Source organism: Haematobia irritans, chromosome 4 (genome assembly GCF_050003625.1).
Source record: "Haematobia irritans isolate KBUSLIRL chromosome 4, ASM5000362v1, whole genome shotgun sequence".
Classification (NCBI taxonomy): Eukaryota; Metazoa; Arthropoda; class Insecta; order Diptera; family Muscidae; genus Haematobia; species Haematobia irritans.
Window position 1 is genome coordinate 186,803,469 of NC_134400.1, and position 23,117 is coordinate 186,826,585.

The 23,117-nt window shown below is 36.1% G+C and overlaps 1 protein-coding gene across 1 annotated transcript in view; it reads right to left on the bottom strand.

Moving 5' to 3' along the window:
• The window catches only part of CapaR (Capability receptor), a 182,606-nt gene extending 182,237 nt beyond the window's left edge, over nucleotides 1-369 (bottom strand). The window contains exon 1 of the mRNA XM_075306255.1: nucleotides 1-369. The gene's annotated coding sequence lies outside the window, so the exon portion shown is untranslated.
• Nucleotides 370-23,117: the final 22,748 nt, after the last annotated feature.

The following is a 23,117-nucleotide window of genomic DNA, read 5'->3' on the forward strand; positions in this document are numbered from 1 at the left end:
ATTCGTTTAGCTAATTTATTGTTAATACACCGATCAATTGGTCTCATTTATTTTTGAAAATTTTCAATATATATAGTTTTTTGTTAATTTTTGTTTTGTCTTTATAGATTTTATGCTTTGGAAGAAATAATGACAAAAAGCTTTGCCAGAGCTATAGCTCAAATGGAATGGTTAAATAATTTTGTTGTTTTTTTTTTGTCGCGTATATCTTCCGACGACAAAATTCAATGAGATACGCGACGATGTCGTTTTGGATGGACAATTAAACGTTTGGCGTGTTAGTTGTGTTGCGACAACGGAATGATGTTTATTACTGCAGTATTGCGGCGATACCGAATACTAGAAGTATAATTACCGCCACCCTCATTCTAGGCAAAAGGGGAACTAGCTATAGCATGGAACCGCCATATAGCAGTAGCTGTTGTTGCTGCAAGTTAATTCAAAACATTTTCAGTTTTCTTTAATTTTTATATTTATTAATAAAGCGTAATAGAAACTTGTATCTATCTTAGAGGCTAATGGTAGATAGCCATAGACTCTTTCTCTCTGTATCTCTCTTACTCTCTTGCTCCCACTCTTTATTGTCATTTAACTCTAGGTAGATGTAAGATAGCATTTTTCTTCTTGTGCGAGATACGATATATCAACAAATAGATAATACATTTTTGAAGCCATAAACAAAAACCCAAAAAAAGAAAAGAATTAAATAAAAATGTATATAAAATGCCGCACTATGAGTGTGCAAAAATTATTGTGATGTTTTCACCTAATACTAATCAGACTTTTCTAAAAGATTACTCACACCTAAATATATTAGGGTGGCTAGTTATTATTGTGATTAAAAATTAATTATAACACCAAATATTCGACCAGGCCGAATATTTTATACCCTCCACCATGGCTTAGGAGCCACCGTGGTCCAATGGTTAGCATGCCCGCCTTGCATATACAAGGTCGTGGGTTCGATTCCTGCTTCGACCGAACACCAAAAAGTTTTTCAGCGGTGGATTATCCCACCTCAGTAATGCTGGTGACATTTCTGAGGGTTTCAAAGCTTCTCTAAGTGGTTTCATTGCAATGTGGAACGCCGTTCGGACTCGGCTATAAAAAGGAGGTCACTTGTCATTGAGCTTAACATGGAATCGGGCAGCACTCAGTGATAAGAGAGAAGTTCACCAATGTGGTATCACAATGGACTGAATAGTCTAAGTGATCCTGATACATCGGGCTGCCACCTAACCTAACCTAACCTATGGCTTGCTTACATTGTCATCCACAATGGAATTACTTGGGTTGTGGTAACAGTTGCTGATGGCAAGGTATCCTAAAATTTGTATACCCTCCACCATAGGATGGGGGGTATATTAACTTTGTCATTCCGTTTGTAACACATCGAAATAGTGCTCTAAGACCCCATAATGTATATATATTCTGGGTCGTGGTGAAATTCTGAGTCGATCTGAGCATGTCCGTCCATCCGTCCGTCCGTCTGTTGAAATCACGCTAACTTCCGAACGAAACAAGCTATCGACTTGAAACTTGGCACAAGTAGTTGTTATTGATGTAGGTCGGATGGTATTGCAAATGTGTCATATCGGTCCACTTTTACGTATAGCCCCCACATAAACGAACCCCCAAATTTGGTTTGCAGACACTCTAAGAGAAGCAAATTTCATCCGATCTGGCTGAAATTTGGTACATGGTGTTAGCATGTGGTATTTAACAACCATGCAAAAATTGGTCCACATCGGTCCATAGTTATATGTAGTCCCCATATAAACCGATCCCCAGATTTGGCTTTCGGAGCATCTAAGAGAAACAAATTTCATCCGATCTGGCTGAAATTTGGTACATTGCGTTAGTATATGGTTTCTAACAACCATGCAAAAATTGGTCCATATCGGTCCATAATTATATATAGCCCCCATATAAACCGATCCCGAGATTTGGCTTGCGGGGCCTCTAAGAGAAACAAATTTCATCCTATCCGGCTGAAATTTTGTACATGGTGTTAGTATATGGTCTCTAATGACCATGTAAAAATTGGTCCACATCGGTGCATACTTATATATAGCTCCATATAAACCGATCGCCAGATTTGACCTCCGGAGCCTCTTGGAAGACCAAAATTCATCCGATTCAGTTGATATTTGGTACGTGGTGTTAATATATGGCCTCAAACACCCATGCAAAGATTGGTCGAAATCGGTCCTATATATGTATAGCCCCAATATAAACCGATCCCCAGATTTGACCTCCGGTGCCTTGTGGAGAAGCAAACTTCATCCGATCTGGTTGAAATTTGGTACGTGGTGGTAGTATTTGATATTTAACAACCATGCCAAAAGTGGTCCATATCAGTCCAAAATCATATATAGCCCCCATATAAACCGATCCCGAGATTTGGTTTTGGAGCTTCTTGGAGGAGTAAATTTCTTCCGAGTCAGTTGAAATTTGGTACATTGTGCTAGTATATGGCCGTTAACATCCATGCCTAACTAGGTCCATATCGGTCTATAGTTATATATAGCCCTCAGATAAATCGATCCCCAATCACACAAAAATTGGTCCATATCAAGTTCATAATTGTATATAGCCCCCATATAAGCGACCCCCATATTTCAATTCTTGCTCCCTACGTACCGTGCAAAATTTCATATCGATTCGTAATTATACCCTGTGCCCAAGGCCGCATTCAGGGGGGGAGGATGAGGGGGATCAAACCCCCCCCCCCCCCGAAATGAATGAATATTTTTATATAAATAAATATATATTTTTAGCTGCATAGAAAAGTCTTATCGAAGATGTTGAAGAAAAGCTGGAGGTTTTATTTTGAAAAACGCTTGCACAAATCATAGAATATTAGTTGAAAAGCCCGTCAAACGACGGTCGAAAAAAAAACAACTTGTTTTTGTTCTCGCACCACAAATTTCATTTTTGGAAAATGCATTTCTGCTTTTTATGTGTGTTTGTTGTTCTTTTTGTGAACATGACTTACTATGTTTGGCCATAGCAACAACAACGAAACAGCCAAACACACATGTGTAAATGAAATGGCGCAAACCCTGCGAAAAGAACCTACATAATTCAGCGATGGAAGCAATAAAGAGATATTTCCAAACGTGCATATTCTTTTAAAAATTTTGGTCACTTTGCCAGTTACTCAGGAATGGAAAATACAATTGTTAAGAAAGTACAAAAATGGTATTTTTTGAGCGGAAAGGTACATTTTAAAAATTTCACTGGAAAATTATTGTCAAGAGACTGAATTTTAAAGAAAATAAAATTTTGGCAAAATTTTCTATATAAATAAAATTTTGCAAAAATGTTCTATAAAAAAAAATTTTTTGCAAATTTTTTTCTATAGAAATAAAATTTTGCAAAAATTTCCTATAGAAATAAAATTTTTACAAAATTTTCAATTGAAATAAAATTTTGACAAAATTTTCTATAAAAATAAAATTTTGCAAAAATTCTATATAGAAATAAAATTTTGACATTTTCTACCGAAATAAAAAATCGATTGACTATGTCTTTTACAAAATCGAGATTTTCTACCCATATCTGTTTTGCCATATTTGTAAAAGACTATTAGCAAATAAGGTTGATAAAGACTTTCTCAAAATATTAAAATATTTTGTCAAAGCTATTGTACCATAAATCTGATATCGACTCAAAAATGTATACACAAAAGGTACTAAATCATTCGCGGGGGTATCACGGTACTGACCGGCGTGAAAACGTTTTGAAAAAAGTACTATAGTACTGCATTTTCCATCCCTGCAGTTACTACGTGCTCATCCGAACGTTCATTTTCAACAATGAAGAGATTAAAGACGTATCTTAGAAATTCGACTAGCGAGAGTAGACTCAAAGGATTGGCATTAATGTCGGTTCATCGCCGAATAAATGTGCCGACTCAAGAAGTCATTGATTTATTTGCTGCCCAAAAAGCCCGTCGGCTCAATTTAATATTATAAAACAAGTAAGGAAAGTCTAAAGTCGGGCGGTGCCGACTATATTATACCCTGCACCACTTTGTAGATCTAAATTTTCGATATCATATTCGTCAAATGTGTTGGGGGCTATAAATAAAGGTTAGGTTAGGTGGCAGCCCGATGTATCAGGCTCACTTAGACTATTCAGTCCATTGTGATACCACATTTGTGAACTACTCTCTTATCACTGAGTGCTGCTCGATTCCATGTTAAGCTCAATGACAAGGGACCTCCTTTTTATAGCCGAGTCCGAACGGCGTTCCACATTGCAGTGAAACCACTTAGAAAAGCTTTGAAACCCTCAGAAATGTCACTAGCATTACTGAGGTGGGATAATCCACCGCTGATAAACTTTTTGGTGTTCGGTCGAAGCAGAAATCGAACCCACGAACTTGTGTATGCAAGGCGGGCATACCCAAAGTCGTGGGTTGCACAACGGTGGGAGCCACTGTGGTGCAATGGTAAGCTGTGGCTACAAATAAAGGTTTGTCCCAAATACATACATTTAAATATCACTCGATCTGGACAGAATTTGAAAGACTTCTACAAAATCTATAGACTCAAAATTTAAGTCGCTAGGGTTGAACACAATGTTAGTAAAAAACAAGTAAGGAAAGTCTAAAGTCGGGCGGTGCCGACTATATTATACCCTGCACCACTTTGTAGATCTAAATTTTCGATACCATATCACATCCGTCAAATGTGTTGGGGGCTATATATAAAGGTTTGTCCCAAATACATACATTTAAGTGATATACTCGATCTGGACAGAATTTGATAGACTTCTACAAAATCTATAGACTCAAAATTTAAGTCGGCTAATGCACTAGGGTGGAGCACAATCTTAGTAAAAAACAAGTATACACAGCAGTAAATTCGGCCGGGCCGAATTTTAAATACCCACCACCATGAATCAAATATGATAGTTTACTTTGAAAACTCTTCGTCGTAGTGGGTTACTTGATAATATATATAATTGTAGGGGGGTTTGATGACAAATCTTTTCCCAAGGCAGTCAGCTCCCGAAGACAAACTTTAAAGATTCTACCTATGAAGACCAGATAAAATTCTAGATTTATGAGAACCAATTTTGTTTGAGTTTTTGAGAAATTATAAACATATCGTGTATATGATTAAATTACGCCTTGATTTGAAATCTTAAATCTGTAGATTTTTTTTCGCCATTATTTAAATTAATACGATGAGTAAAATCTGGAAATCTTACTTTCAGTTTGAAGCAATTTTTATGATCAGTGCGCCTGCTATTTTAGAGAATTTTAGAGTGTAATAAACGAAAATACTTTATAAGAAAAGGAAATTTCGTTTGTCTAAAATTTCATTATAGATTACTAATTTCCAGTAAATCGGATAAAAACTACGGATTCTAGAAGCCCAAGAAATAAAGCCGGGAGATCGGTGTATATGGGGGCTATACCAAAACATGGACCGATAGGTACCATTTGCTACTCACATATTTGTGATCTTAAAATACCTCCAGAATTTCAAACAAATCGGCTAGAAAACATAGTCTCTAGACGCCCAAGAAGTAAAAATCGAGAGATCAGTCTATATGGGGGTTATACCAAAAAATGGACCGATATACCTCAATTTCGGCACACTTATTCGTGGTCTAAAAATACCTCTAGATTTCGAATTTCAGGCAAATCAGGTAATAAATACAGTTTATAGACGCTCAAGAATTTCAGGTAAAGCGGATGGTAACTATAGTTTCTAGAAGCCCAAGAGGCAAAATCGGGAGATCAGTCTCTATGGGGCCTATATCGAAAAATGGACCGATGAGAAGCATTTTCGCACACCATTTTATGGTCTTCAAATACCTCTAGATTTCTAATTTCAGGCAAATCGTATTGTAAATATAGTTTCTAGAAGCCCTAGAAGCAAAATCGGGATATAGGTCTATATGGGAGCTATACCAAAACATGGACAGATGGGCACCATTTTCGGCACACCTTTTTATGGTCCTCAAATACCTCTATATTTCCAATTTCAGGCAAATTTGAAAAAAAAACTACGGTTTTTATAGGCCGAAGACTCCAAATCGGGAGGTTGGTTTATATGGGGGCTATATCAAAACATGGACCGATACGGACCATTTTCGACTCACCTCTTTATGGTCCCAAAATACCTCTAGATTTTCAATTTCATACAAATCGGATAGAAAATACTGTTTCTAGACGCCCAAGAAGCAAAATTCGGAGATCGGTCTATATGGAGGGTATATCAAAACATGGACCGATACGGACCATTTTCAACACACCTCCTTATGGTCCTAAAATACCTCTAGATTTTCAATTTCAGACAAATCGGATAGAAAATACTGTTTCTAGACGCCTAAGAAGCAAAATCGGGAGATCGGTCTATATTGGGGCTATACCAAAACATGGACCGATACGGACCATTTTCGACACACCTCTTTATGGTCCCAAAATACCTCTGGAATTCCAATTTCAGGCAAATCTGATAAAAACTACGGTTTTTATAGGCCCAAGACCCCAAATCGGGAGGTCGGTTTATATGGGGACTATATCAAAACTTGGACCGACATAGCCCATCTTCGAACTTGACCTGCCTGCAAACAAAAAACTAATCTGTGCCAAATTTCGGGACGATAGCGCCATTATTGAAGGCTGTAGCGTGATTACAACAGACAGACAGACAGACAGACAGACAGACAGACAGACAGACAAACAGACAGACAGACAGACAGACGGACATGCTTATATCGTCTTAGAATTTCTCCCTGATCAAGAATATATATACTTTATATAGTCGGAAATCGATATTTCGATGTGTTACAAACGGAATGACAAACTTATTATACCCCCGTCACCATTTTATGGTGGTGGGTATAACAAGTATATAAAGCAGTAAATTCGGCCGGGCCGAATTTTAAATACCCAACACAATGAATCAAATATGATAGTTTATTTTGAAAACTCTTCGTCGTAGTGGGTTACTTGATAATATATAGAATTGTAGGGGGTTTGATGACAAATCTTCTCCCAAGCAAGTCAATGAAGACCAGATCAGATTCTGGATTTATGAGAACCAATTTTGTTTGAGTTGTAGAGAATTATAAACATATCGTGTATATGATGAAATTACGACTTGATTTGAAATCCTAAATCTGTAGATTTTTTCCGCCATATACGATGAGTTAAATCTGGCAAATTTTACTTTCAGTTTCAAGCAATTTTCATGACCATGAAAGAAGTGTTTTCTTTTTTGAGAAACGTAATTTTAGACAAGCAATTTTTTTTTTTTTTTTTTTTGACACAAATTTTAGAGACAATCGTTGAATAAACGAAAACACTTTATACGAAAAGGAAATTTCGTTTGTCTAAAATTTCATTATAGATTACTAATTTCCAGCAAATCGTATAAAAACTACAGATTCTAGAAGCCCAAGAAATAAAGCCGGGAGATCGATCTATATTGGGGCTATACCAAAACATGGACCGATAGGCATCATTTGCTACTCACATATGTGTGATCTTAAAATACCTCCAGATTTTCAATTTCAAACAATTCGGCTAAAAAATATAGTCTCTAGACGCCCAAGAAGTAAAAATCGAGAGATCAGTCTATATGGAGGTTATACCAAAAAATGGACCTCGATATACCTCAATTTCGGCACACTTATTAGTGGTCTAAAAATACATCTCGATTTCGAATTTCAGGCAAATCGGGTAATAAATAAAGTTTATAGAAGCTCAAGAATTTCAGGCAAATCGGATGGTAAATATAGTTTTTAGAAGCCCAAGAAGCAAAATCGGGAGATCGGTCTATATGGGGGATATACCAAAACATGGACCGATGGGCACCATTTTCGACACACCTTTTTATGGTCCCAAAAGAACTCTAGATTTTCAAATTTAGGAAAATCGGATAGAAAATATAGTTTCTAGAAGCCCAAGAAGCAAAATCGGGAGATCAGTCTATATGGGGGCTATACCGAAACGTGGACCGATGAGCACCATTTTCGGCACACCTTTTTATGGTCCCCAAATACCTCTAGATTTCCAATTTCAGGCAAATCGGATGGTAAATATAGTTTCTAGAAGACCTAGAAGCAAAATCGGGAGATCGGTCTATATGGGGGCTATACCAAAACATGAACCGATACGGACCATTTTCGACACACCTCTTTATGATCGCAAAATACCTCTAGATTTTCAATTGCATACAAATCGGATAGAAAATACTGTTTCTAGACGCGTAAGATGCAAAATCGGGAGATCGGTCTATATGGGGGCTATACCAAAACATGGACCGATACGGACCATTTTTGACACACCTCTTTATAGTCCCACAATACCTCTAGATTTTTAATTTCAGACAAATCGGATAGAAAATACTGTTTCTAGACGCGTAAGAAACAAAATCGGGAGATCGGTCTATATGGGGGCTATACCAAAACATGGACCGATACGAACCATTTTCAACACACCTCTTTATAGTCCCACAATACCTCTAGATTTCCAATTTCAGGGAAATCGGATGGTAAATATAGTTTCTAGACGTCCAAGAAGCAAAATCGGGAGATCGGTCTATATGGGGGCTATACCAAAACATGGACCGACACGGACCATTTTCGACACACCTCTTTATGGTTCCAAAATACCTCTAGATTTCCAATTTCAGGCAAATCTGATAATAACTACGGTGTTTATAGGCTCAAGACCCCAAATAGGGAGGTCGGTTTATATGGGGACTATATCAAAACTTGGACCGATATAGCCCATCTTCGAACTTGACCTGCCTGCAAACAAAAAACGAATCTGTGCCAAATTTCGGGGCGATAGCGCCATTATTGAAGGCTGTAGCGTGATTACAACAGACAGACAGACAGACAGACAGACAGACAGACGGACAGACGGACATGCTTATATCGTCTTAGAATTTCTCCCTGATCAAGAATATATATTTTTTATATAGTCGGAAATCGATATTTCGATGTGTTACAAACGGAATGACAAACTTATTATACCCCCGTCACCATTTTATGGTGGTGGGTATAATAAATATGGGAAACGTTTAAATCTGAAGCAATTTTAAGGAAACTTCGCAAAAGTTTATTTATGATTTATCGCTCGATATATATGTATTAGAATTTTAGGAAAATTAGAGTCATTTTTACAACTTTTCGACTAAGCAGTGGCGATTTAACAAGGAAAATGTTGGTATTTTGACAATTTTTGTCGAAATCAGAAAAACATATATATGGGAGCTATATCTAAATCTGGACCGATTTCAATCAAATTTGGCACACATGACTTTATTACTGATTGTACTCCTAGTGCAAAATTTCAACCAAATTGGGCCAAAACTCTGGCTTCTGGGGCCATATAAGTCCATATCGGGCGAAAAATATATATGGAAGCTATATCTAAATCTGAACCGATTTCAATCAAATTTGGCACGCATAGCTACAATGCCAAATCTACTCCCTGTGCAAAATTTCAACCAAATTGGGCCAAAACTCTGGCTTTTAGGACCATATTAGTCCATATCGGGCGAAAGATATATATGGGAGTTATATCTAAATCTGAACCGATTTCAATCAAATTTTAGACACTTGGATATACTACTAATTGTACTCCTAGTGCACAATTTCAACCAAATTCGGCCAAAAATCTGGCTTCTGGGGCGATATAAGTCCATATCGGGCGAAAGATATATATGGGAGCTATATCTAAATCTGAACCGATTTGGCTGATATTTTGCAAGATTTTCGAGATTCATAAAATATTTGGATGTACGGTATTTCAATAAAATCGGTTGATAAACACGCTAACTATGACCACATCGGGGATAAATATATATGGCAGCTATATCTAAATCTGAGCCGATTTTTTCCAAAACCAATAGCGATTGTCTCTGTCCCAAGAAACGGCCCTCTGCCAAATTTGAGGACGATCGGACTTAAATTGCGAGCTGTACTTTGTGCACAAAATTACATATACAGACAGACGGACGGACAGACAGACAGACAGACAGACAGACGGACATCGCTAAATCGACTCAGAATTTAATTCTAAGCCGATTGGTATACTAAAAGATGGGTCTATGACCACTATTTCTTGGCGTTACATACAAATGCACAAACTTATTATACCCTGTACCACAGTAGTGGAGAAGGGTATAAATATTGTATACATACCTATGCATAAATAAAATTTTCTACACATGAGATTATATGAATATTTTTTTTTAAGTTTAAGTTTTGGCTCAGAATAGAACCCTATTGATTTTGGAAGAAATCGGTTCAGATTAAGATATAGCTCCAATATATAGCTTTCGGCCGATTTACACTCATATGACAACAGAGGCCAATTTTTTGCTCCGATTTAGTTGAAATTTTGCACAGGGAGTAGGCTTAGCATTGTAGCTATGTGTGCCAAATTTGGTTGAAATCGGTTCAGATTTAGATATAGCTCCTATATATAGCTTTCGGCCGATTTACACTCATATGACCATAGAGGCCAATTTTTTGCTCCGATTTAGTTGAAATTTTGCACAGGGAGTAGAATTAGCATTGTAGCTATGCGTGCCAAATTTGGTTGAAATCGGTTCAGATTTAGATATAGCTCCCATATATATGTTTTTCTGATTTCGACAAAAATGGTCAAAATACCAACATTTTCCATGTAAAATCGCCACTGTTTAGTCGAAAAGTTGTAAAAATGACTCTATTTTTCCTTAACTTCTAATGCATATATATCGAGCGATAAATCATAAATAAACTTTTGCGAAGTTTTCTTAAAATTGCTCCAGATTTAAATGTTTCCACATATTTTTTTACTAACATTGTGTTCCACCCTAGTGCATTAGCCGACTTAAATTTTGAGTCTATAGATTTTGTAAAAGTCTATCAAATTCTTCCAGATCGAGTGATATTTAAATGTATGTATTTGGGACAAACCTTTATATATATAGCCCCCAACACATTTGACGGATGTGATATGGTATCGAAAATTTAGATCTACAAAGTGGTGCAGGGTATAATATAGTCGGCCCCGCCCGACTTTAGACTTTCCTTACTTGTTTAAGATAATAAAATACTTAGAACCATTTTTATTTTGTAAAATTTGTTTAAATTTAACGAAAATATTGCAGGGAAAATTGTTTGCAAATGTATGGGAAAGTAGGGAACTTTTTTTGTCCTTGTAGGGCAAACCGAACATTTTCCCTGCCAAAACTGACTATGAGCTACAGTCAGATTGAGACAAAGCACCCATAAACATGTAGCCCTTACTGTTACCCCACAAATGCTCATGATTACTAATTCAGTAAGGGTGGTTTAGGGTATGATATAGTCGGCCCCGCCCGTCTTTTTTCTACTTTACTTACTTGTTTTTCTATATGATGAACTTTTCAAAAAATTCTAGTAATTTGCCAAACCTTCCTTTCATCGATGTGAAAATGTCAACCGATTTAGGTGCAAATCCTTCAGGTAGTGAATTTTTTAATTTTATTTGTTGTTTTGATTTGAACTTAATAATTATATACTTAATTATATTTTTATAGTTTTTTTTTTAATTTTTTCATTGATTTACTCTTCATTTATGCGAGATTAAAAAAAAATAATTTTCTAAGACTATACAATTGTATCGAATAATTGCAAAACGTGTATCATAAAAATGTCACAAGGTCACGTAATTAAAGCAAAACAAATTTCAGAGTATTCTAATTTTAGAATTTTTCTTAAATATTAACAACCTTTGGAGAATTGTCTCATCTTGGAACTTGATGAGATTCACTAGAACTACGTCGTCATAAATGCCTACGTACACACAGTTCCCATTTTATCATATCTCATCTCATCGTATTTTCATGTGTCTTGATCTGCTATCTGATGTTAGTCGCGAAGTTAGGGTAGAGCATTTGCTAAAGGCTTACTGACGTCTGAAATTCATGACATTCATATTTGCCCACACGTCCATCCAACCAGAATAAGGGGCCACCATGACAAGTCTTTGTCTTTATTCACCCAGAGAAGAGCGGAACAGAACACAAATAAGAATTTCAAGGAAAACAAAATAAAGATTACAAAGTTTGGCGTTGAGTTTACTCTTAACCATATTTCTCATATTCCTAATCATGTTGAGCTTCTTTCTTATTTTTTTGACTAATGCCCAAAGGCAAAAGAAGTGAACAAAGGAATAACAAACAGCAACAACAACAAACAAAATTAAACAACAACAATTTTAAAGTGATTTTCATAAAAAGAAATCATTTTATCATCACTTTGAAAAGTTCCACACAAAAGTTCCACTAAAAGCTAAAAATGGAGAAAAAAACAAACCAAAAAAAAATGTTTAAAATAAAAAGCTGCATTAAGTTTTAGCATTATTGGCGGTTTTGTCGTCGGCTGAGGTAGACCAGTGGTGGTTCAGGATCAACTTTAAGGATCCACGAACCTTAAATTAAGAACATATTCGTATTTATATAATAATAATACGAACTTTATTTATTTGACCTTATATACGTATAATGCTTATGTTTGCAATGTATGCTGGGGAGTCGGTGATTTGTTATGTAGCCTCTTAGTAAAGATGTCGGTGGATCGGTTGTTGACGGTTTGGTTCGGCTAAAGTCGTTGGTATGGTGTCGGCGATTATTCGGTTGGGATACCGTTGATGGGTTCTTCGGCAATGATGGTTCGGGATTGTCGTAGACGATTCGGCGTCGTTGACTATTCGGTTGATGATTCCGTTCATGATTCGGTCGATGATTCGGTTGATGATTCGGTCGATGATTTGGTTGACGATTCGGTGGTGATGATGGTGCTTTGTTGGTCTGCCATCGGTGCCTGTCCGGTGTTAATGAGTCGGTTGTTTTGGTTTGGTCGGCTGTCGGTGGTTGGCCGATGTTGATGATTCGGGTGATGCGGCGATTCAGTGTTGATAGTTGATTCGTTGTTAGGTTAGCAACAAAATCTACAATCTACGTGCCGAAACTACTAGTAGAAGGAAACTAATAGCCGGAGCTATTAGTGCGGAAGGAAGCTAATAGCCGAAGCTATTAGTGCGGAAGCAAGCAAATCGTCGGGAAACGATTAGTACGGAAGCAAGCTTATTGCCGAAACATTTAATGCGGAAGCAAGCTAATAGCCGTAGCTATTAGTGCGGAAGAAAGCTAATCGTCAAAGAACGATTAGTGCGGAAGCAAGATAATAGCCGAAGCTATTAGTGCGGAAGCAAGCTAAGAGCCGAAACAATTAGTGCGGAAGCAAGCTAATAGCCGAAGCTAGGGTAAGTGCAGCAAATGTGGTATACCCATTTGTTTTTCGAAAGCCAAATTTTTTGTTTTTCTTCGACGGGGCTAATATTTTACCACATTCATTTTACTAGCGTTAGCCATCCATGCAACTATAGGGGAAAAATTAGAAACCCATAATTTCGGATATATTTGCGAATTCATTAAAAAACACATTAAGCACGAATTCATAAAATGTGCAGGTAATGTGGTACACCATAATGTAGATTTTTTTTGTAAAAAGAAATAAATGCAATATGTGTATCGCAATTGCATACATTTTATGCTTATTTAGTTCTCGTCATGTATTTACATCCGAAAATTAATAAATTTAAAATATATCTTCACACAAAACGAAATAATTAAGAACCACCAAAAAAACTTCGAGCACGGATAAATGTGAATTCTTTCAACAGGCACAAAGAAATAGTTGCAAAAATCAAATTGATCTTTGATTGCTTCATTTGCTGACATCCACAATCTATTCAGCTTGGTTTAGTTATTCGTATGTTGTTAGATAGAGAAAAACGCTACTATACCACATTACCAGCCTATACCACATTTGCTGCACTTACCCTATTAGTGCGGAAGCAAGCTAATCGCCGAAGAACGATTAGTGCGGAAGTAAGGTAATAGCCGTAGCTATTAGTGCGGAAGCAAGCTAATTGCTGAAACAATTAGTACGGAAGCAAGCTAATAGCCGAAGCTATTATTGCGGAAGCAAGCTAATAGCCGAAGCTATTAGTGCGGAAGCAAGCTAATCGCCGAAGAAAGATTAGTGCGGAAGCAAGCTAATGGCCGAAGCTATTAGTGTGGAAGCAAGCTAATCGTCGGGAAACAATTAGTGCGGAAGCAAGCTAATAGCCGAAGCTATTAGTGCGGTAGCAAGATAATCGTCGGGAAATGATTAGTGCGGAAGCAAGCTATTTGCCGAAACAATTAGTGCGGAAGCAAGCTAAGTGCCGAAACAATTAGTGTGGAAGCAAACTAATCGTCGGGAAACGATTAGTGCGAAAGCAAGCTTATAGCCGAAGCTATTAGTGCGGAAGCAAGCTAATAGTCGTAGCTATAAGTGCAGAAGCAATCTAATTGCCGAAATAATTAGTACGGAAGCAAGCTAATAGCCGAACCTATTAGTTCGGAAGCAAGCTAATCGCCGAAGCTATTAGTGCGGAAGCAAGCTAATCGTCGGAAAACGATTAGTGCGGAAGCGTGCTTATTGCCGAAACAATTAGTGCGAAAGCAAGCTTATAGCCGAAGCTATTAGTGCGGAAGCAAGCGAAAGCAAGCTTATAGCCGAAGCTATTAGTGCGGAAGCAAGCCAAAGGCCGAAACAATTAGTGCGGAAGCAAGCTAATAGTCGTAGCTATTAGTGCAGAAGCAATCTAATTGCCGAAATAATTAGTACGGAAGCAACCTAATAGCCGAACCTATTAATGCGGAAGCAAGCTAATAGCCGAAGCTATTAATGCGGAAGCAAGCTAATCGTCGGGAAACGATTAGTGCCAAAGCAAGCTATTAGTGCGGAAACAAGCCAATTGCCGAAACAATTAGTACGGAAGCAAGCTAATCGAAGCTATTAGTGCGGAAGCAAGCTAATCGTCGGGAAATGATTAGTGCGGAATCAAGCTAATTGCCGAAGCAATTAGTGCGGAAGCAAGCTATTAGCCGAAGCTATTAGTGCGGAAGCAAGCTAATCGTCGGCAACCGATTAGTGCGGAAGCAAGCTAATTGCCGAAACAATTAGTGCGAAAGCAAACTAATAGCCGAAGCTATTAGTGCGGAAGCAAGCTAATCGCCGAAGAATATTTAGTGCGGAAGCAAGCTAATCGAACGATTAGTGCGGAAGCAAGCTAGCTGCCGAAACACTTAGTGCGGTGGAAGAGTTTCTGTCGCTTAGTGTTAACTGACAGCGGTCGTGCCACTCGTCGTGTTCAATACCCATCGGCTGTCGGGACTCCTACCCCGAGTTTATATTCTCCCACAGCCACGACGTCGATGAGAATTATACACATAGCACGCAAAAATAAATGTCGTTGAAAGCCAGAATGTCTTATGAATCATTGTTCCCATACCCTACCAGACTACATTGAACGACAGTAGGCATGTGGAGAGTAGAGCAGTGGGTATATATATAGTGGCCACACAAAGTACACACACACACACAGTAAACAATATGAGGCACACTTAAAATAATTTATATATGGACAAATACATTTTGTTTTACACTTTTGGTAATTCAAAAAATGTATTTCGTTCCGTTACACATCTCTTATTTAGTAAGAAATTTTTCCCAAAATTGTATTTGTATAGAAAATTTTGTCACAATTTTATTTCTATAGAAAATTTTGTCAAAATTTTATTTCTATAGAAAAATTTGTCAAAATTGTATTTCTATAGAAAAGTTTGTCAAAATTTTATTTCTATTAAATATTTTTGCAAAATTTTATTTCTATAGAATATTTTGTCAAAGTTTTATTTCTATAGAATATTTTGTCAAAGTTTTATTTCTATAGGAAATTTTTTCAAAATTTTATTTCTATCGAAATTTTGTTAAAATTTTATTTCTATGGAAAATTTTGTTAAAATTTTATTTCTATCGAATATTTTTTACTATAGAAAATTTTGTTAAAATTTTATTACTATAGCAAATGTTGTCAAAATTGTATTTCTATAGACAATTTTGTCTACATTTTATTCCTATATACAATTTTATTGCTATATAAAGTTTTGTAAAAAAATAATTTCTATAGAAAATTTTTTTTCAAAATATTATTTCTGTAGAAAATTTGGTCAAAATTTTATATCTATAGGAAATATTGTCAACATTTTAGTTTTAAAGAAAATTTCCTCAAAATTGTATTTCTGTAGAAAATTTTGTCAAAAGTTTTATTTCTATAGAAAATTTTGTCAATATGTTTTATTTTTTTAAATATTGAACATTTTGTCAAAATTTTATTTCTTTAGACAATTTTGTCTACATTTTATTCCTATATAAAATTTTGTAAAAAAAAATTATTTCTATAGACAATTTTTTCTCAAAATGTTATTTCTGTAGAAAATTTGGTCAAAATTTTATATCTATAGGAAATATTGCCAAAATTTTATTTCTGTAGAAAATTTTCTAAAAATGTTGTGTCTATAGAAAATTTTCTCAAAATTTTATTTCTATAGAAAATTTTCTAAAAATGTTGTGTCTATAGAAAATTTTCTCAAAATTTTATTTCTGTAGACAATTTTCTCAAAATTTTATTTTTGTAGAAAATTTTGTCAAAATTTCAATTTCTGTGGAAAATTTTGTCAAAATTTCAATTTCTATAGAAAATTTTGTCAAAATGTTTTGCAAAATCTATCACAACATCAAAAATTCTACAAATCTACCAAACACTAAAAAATCTACCTTTGTTGGAAGAGTTCTGCTAACTTTTGCTTCCTATATGGGAAGACCAACTTCTATATCTGACCACTTCTGTGCAAGCGTAACGCTCTGGATCTTCAGCTCTTATACATTTTAGAATTTCAATGGCTTCAGTCCAAGCTCCGTTTTCAATATGTGCTCCAACCAGCCATCTCTCGAAAATTGGCCTTAGTTCAAAGACATGCTACTTTAACGATGGGACGCAAATTTACAAAATTTGTGTCCTAAATTTAATGAAAACAAAAAATTTTTTGAAGCAAAGATTATAAACTTTATTTTATAATCAAAGACATGTTACAGTAGCGATGGGACGCAAATTTACAAAATTTGTGTCCTAAATTTAATGAAAACAAAAAATTTTTTTTAAGCAAAGATTATAAACTTTATTTTAATTAAAATTTCATTATTTTAAAGAAATTTTGTAAATTTCGCATCCTAAAATTAAGGTTGCTTAATCTTTAATATCACGTAAATATTTTTTTCAGTGTACCATAGGGGCGCCGATTTCGTGGCCTTCACTTTTTGGACGACATACAACATTGCCAATGTCACGGTAACGAGCAATGGTACAAGAAACAAAAATTTACTCACGTTTTAACGATAGCCACTTGTGGTTTGCTGGCCATTTATTATCGAACTATTACGCATGAAGTTCATCACGAATAAATTTATTTCTGAATGCAATTTAGCAAACTGCTTTTGAAAGATTGTAAACAGTAACATTAACTGGCACTGGAGTAAATATGTCAGCTTTCCGACAAGCTGTTTTGTAAATGAAGTTGGCAATACATACCAGCCACCCCATGGAAATGTATTCGACTGTCTCAGTGAAAGCCGTAGAATGAGCACTTAAGCTATTTTTCATTGTTCCAACTATAGTGTTATGGAATTTAAGGTCTTGTCATCTTCTTTGAAGCTCATACACTTTAAACGGTGATTGGACTGATTTTTCCATATTCGCATAACTAAGGGGTTCTGAGTAGAAAAAGCCACTCGAAGACAAATTTAAGTCCCTCTTAAAGTTGCCATCAACTTTTTCGGTTCATATATTCTTTTAATGGCAATGTCGAGATTACTTTCTCTCTCTCTCTCTTTCTCTTACACAAGTCTTTTCTCTCCTCAGCAATATACTACATTCTCATACTCCATCAACGTCTAAAGTCATTTTCATATAATATCCCTACAGACAAAATTTATGACATGACACTTAAATGATCCTTGTAAATCAGATGGCAATTTATTCAATACTCCTGCAATATTCAATACTCGAACATTTCATCTGCTTCGTCTTCAGTAATAAATTCCCAACTTGAGTAGCAGCGTGAGAAAGAGAGAGAGAGAGAGGGAGATAGTGAAAAACAAGTGCTTGTCGTTTTACAGCAAATGCCAAGAACATAACATCATTGCCGGCTGTTTATTGTTGTATTAGTTGTTCTTGCATTCTATTCCAGCTATGGCATTCCTATCCACTGGACTCCCTGGACGATAAGAAGCATCTCCCCATAGCGTATAAATTGTCAATGCCAACACCAAAACAGCCAAACACCCATTAAAGACAACAACAATGAATTAGTGGCATTTGCGGCTGGTACCGCAGCAGCTTCTGTTTTTGATGTCATTTTACGAAATACTATTGGAAATATCTCCTTAGGATGTAAACAGGATAAGGCTACCAGATGTTCACACTAAGGTTGAATAATGAACTTTTTTTTTTGGGAGAGTCAGTCAATGTGAAATTCAATAGGAATAAATTTTAATGCTAATATGAAGCTAAGATTAAGGCCATATATTTTGGCTAGAAATACTTATTTTTGTATTATATGGCTACTAATCTATTTCATCCAGGTAAATGGAATAAACACGAAAAATAGATGACAAAAAAAAAATACATTTCTGCAACAAAATTACCTTTATTCTATTTACCTTCAATTTTATAAAAAATCGTCCTTGCAAAGAACTATGTTACTTGACCATTGGCACGCAAAAAACGTTTGGAAAACGTTTTTCCTATCCCAGCAAAAAAAAAATTTGGAAGTTCTTCTAAAGGCACAACTTTAAAAGTACTTCCAAAAATGTCCTCCCAAAGATGTTATTTATTTTACCTACACAGGTAGTTATTTAAATTCAATTGTTTATAACTCGCTGTTTTCATATTTTCAAGGAGTAATTTATTATACCCTCCATCATAGGATGGGGGTATATTAACTTTGTCATTCCGTTTGTAACACATCGAAATATTGCTCTAAGACCCCATAAAGTATATATATTCTGGGTCGTGGTGAAATTCTGAGTCGATCTAAGCATGTCCGTCCGTCCGTCTGTTGAAATCACGCTAACTTCCGAACGAAACAAGCTATCGACTTGAAACTTGGCACAAGTAGTTGTTATTGATGTAGGTCGGATGGTATTGAAAATGGGCCATATCGGTCCACTTTTACGTATAGCCCCCATATAAAGGGACCCTCAGATTTGGCTTGTGGAGCCTCTAACAGAAGCATGTTTCATCCGATCCGGCTGAAATTTGGTATATGGTGTTATTTATTTTACCTACACATGGTCTCTAACAACCATGCAAAAATTGGTCCACATCGGTCCATAATTATATATAGCCCCCATATAAACCGATCCCCAGATTTAGCTTGCGGAGCCTCAAAGAGAAGCAAATTTCATCCGATCCGGCTGAAATTTGGTACATGATGTTGGTATATGGTCTCTAACAACCATGCAAAAATTGGTCCACATCGGTCCATAATTATATATAGACCCCATATAAACCGATCTCCAGATTTGGCTTGCGAAGCCTCAAATAGGAGCAAATTGCATCCGATCCGGCTGAAATTTGGTACATGGTATTGGTATATGGTCTCTAACAACCGCGCGAAAATTGGTCCACATCGGTCCGTAATTATATATGGCGCCCATATAAACCGATCCCCAGATTTGGGTTGCGGAGCCTCAAAGAGAAGCAAATTTCATCCGATCCGCCTGAATTTTGGTACATGATATTGGTATATGGTCTCTAACAACCATGCAAAAATTGGTCCACATCGGTTCATAATTATATATAGCCCCCATATAAACCGATCCCCAGATTTGGCTTGCGAAATCTCAAAGAGAAGCAAATTTTATCCAATCCGGTTGTAATTTGAAACATGGTGTTAGTATATGATCCTTAACAACCGTGCCAGAATTGGTCCATATCGGCCATAATTATATATAGCCCCCATATAAAACGTTCTCCAGATTTGACCTCCGGAGCCTCTTGGAGGAGAAAAATTCATCCGATCCGGTTCAAATTAGGAACGTGGTGTTAGTACATGTTCGCTAACAACCATACCAAAATTGGTCCAATCACACAAAAATTGGTCCATATCGGTTCATAATCATGGTTGCCACTAGAGCCAAAAATAATCTACCAAAATTTTATTTCTATAGAAAATTTTGTCAAAATTTTATTTCTATAGAAAATTTTGTTCAAATTTTATTCGGTTCATAATCATGGTTACCACTCGAGCCAAAACTAATCTACCAAGATTTTATTTCTATAGAAAATTTTGTCAAAAGTTTATTTCTATAGAAAATTTTGTCAAAATTTTATTTCTAGAGAAAATTTTGTCAAAATTGTATGTCTACTTTGTCAAGCTGAATTATATACGTATTGGATCGATCTTTTTTGATTTAATATATACCACGTATGGACTTACATACAATTGAGAAGATGGTGTTAGGAGGTTTTAAGAAACCTTGCCATCGGCAAGCGTTACCGCAACTTAAGTAATTCGATTGTGGATGGCAGTGTTTAGAAGAAGTTTCTACGCAATCCATGATGGAGGGTACATAAGCTTCGGCCTGGCCGAACTTACGGCCGTATATACTTGTTTTTTTATTTGTTTGTTTCAAATAGATTAAAAATAGAGTAAGAATTAATGAAATGGAACAAATTATTAAAATTTTGCCGATAAAAATGCTGATGGATTATTCTAGAAAAAATGCGAAGTTTTTGAAATATTTGAGGTCAAACAAAGATAGAATGCATTACAAATCATAAAAAATATGGAAAATTATTTGTTTGGCAAAATATAACAATTTTTTTTAATTTACATCCTAAACACTGAATTCGGATCACATCTTAAGAAGTGAAGCAAATTCAGTGCAACGGTTGTGGAAATGGTAGACATCCGCCCTATGGCAAGCCCATGTTAAATTCATCGCTTCTGCGCCAACTTTGCACCACTTCCGGATTCAAAAATGAACTTTTTCACTACTTTTTTGGCGACGCTTTTTGGATGGGGGATAGAGCTTCCAAAAAAGTAGTTTGGATCCCCAATCTGTGATCCGGAAGTAGTGCAAACTTGGATCATCTCCAATGAATTTTACATGGGCTTGTCATAGGATGGAAGTACTCCATTTTTGGATCCTTTGCATTGCTTTAGAAGTTGGGCCCTGGAAGTTAATTTGAATGAAGAAATTTAAAAAGCAAAAAAAAATTTTTTTTTCAACCAATTTCACTTTTTCTTTTATCCATATATTTTATTACACTATTATGTTCCTATTATCTAATTTTTACAATTTGAAAAACTTTTTCGCTCCGACCAGGGATTGAACCTGGGTTTGCTGGCACCATAACAGAACGCCTTAGCACACTCAGCCACAAACGCCATTGAACATAAAGCGTCGAAAGGTCAATTCAAATGTTTGTGATATGATCGTAATACGACACCAAGGAATAACATTCTAATTGCTTCTCGAGATGTTCTTTATTAGTATGAATGAAAAAAAAAAAATAAGAAACGCAGGTTCAAATATAAAATCATTTTTATTTTTTATTTTCGGCATATATTTTCGTATAAATATATTTTTTCCATTAAAAATCAACAAAACAAAATTAAAAATTCTCCTAATTTGCAAAACCTTCTCAAAAGAACTTCCATGGAACCGAAAAAGTCAAACAGCACAGGTTCAAATCCCAGCGGGGATAGAATTTATTTTTATTATTAGTATTTTTTTACTTTTTTATTATTTTTCTATTATTTTGTAAAATTTAATTGTTCACAATTTGCACTTAAAATAGCCTGATTGCGTTCTTTCTAATACTTGTCCACAAGGACTGCATCGGAAGTAGAAAAAAATCATTGGGGGATCCCAAAATGCGCTTTAGAAGAAATCTTTGTGTACTTGTCCAAAAGGACTACATCGGAAGTGGAAAAAAATCATTGAGGGATCCCACGATGCTCTTTGGAAGAAATGTTTATGGACTTGTCCAAAAGGACTGCATCGGAAGTTGGAAAAACTCGATGGGGGATTCTGGGATGGGCTTTAAAAGAAATGTTTGTGGAACAACTTCCAATTTTTTTTGCTGGGTTTGTCATTCCGTTTGTAACACATCGAAATATTGCTCTAAGACCCCATAAAGTATATATATTCTGGGTCGTGGTGAAATTCTGAGTCGATCTAGTCATGTTCGTCCGTCCGTCTGTTGAAATCACGCTAACTTCCGAACAAAACAAGCTATCGACTGTGAAACTTGGCACAAGTCGTTGTTATTGATGTCGGTCGGATGGTATTGCAAATGGGCCATATCGGTTCACTTTTACGTATAGCCCCCATATAAAGGGACCCTCAGATTTGGCTTGTGGAGCATCTTAAAGAAGCATATTTCATCCGATCCGACTGAAATTTAGTACATGGTGTTAGTATATGGTCTCTAACAACCATGCAAAAATTGGTCCACATCGGTCCCCAGATTTGGTTTGCGGAGCCTCTTAGAGAAGCAAATTTCATCAGATACGGCTGAAATTTGGTACATGGTGGTACTATATTGTCTCTAACAACCATGCAAAAATAGGTTCACATAGGTCCATAATTATATATAGCCCCCATATAAACCGATCCCCAGACTGTGAAACTTGGCACAAGAAGTTGTTATTGATGTAGGTCGGATGATATTGCAAATGGGCCATATCGGTCCACTTTTACGTATAACCCCCATATAAACGGACCCTCAGATTTGGCTTGCGGAACCTCTAAGAGAAGCAAATTTCATCCGATCCGGCTGAAATTTGGTACATGGTGTTGGTATATTGTCTCTAACAACCATGCACAAATTGGTCCACATCGGTCCATAATTATATATAGACCCCATATAAACCGATCCCCAGATTTGGCTTGCGGATCCCCTTGGAGGACCAAATTTCATCCGATCCGGCTGAAATTTGGTACATGATGTTGGTATATGGTCTCTAACTACCATGCAAAAACTGGTCCACATCGGTCCATAATTATATATAGACCCCATATAAACCGATCCCAAGATTTGGCTTGCTGAGCCTCAAATAGAAGGAAATTTCATCCGATCCGGCTGAAATTTGGTGCATGATGTTGGAATATGGTCTCTGACAACCACGAAACAATTGGTTCTC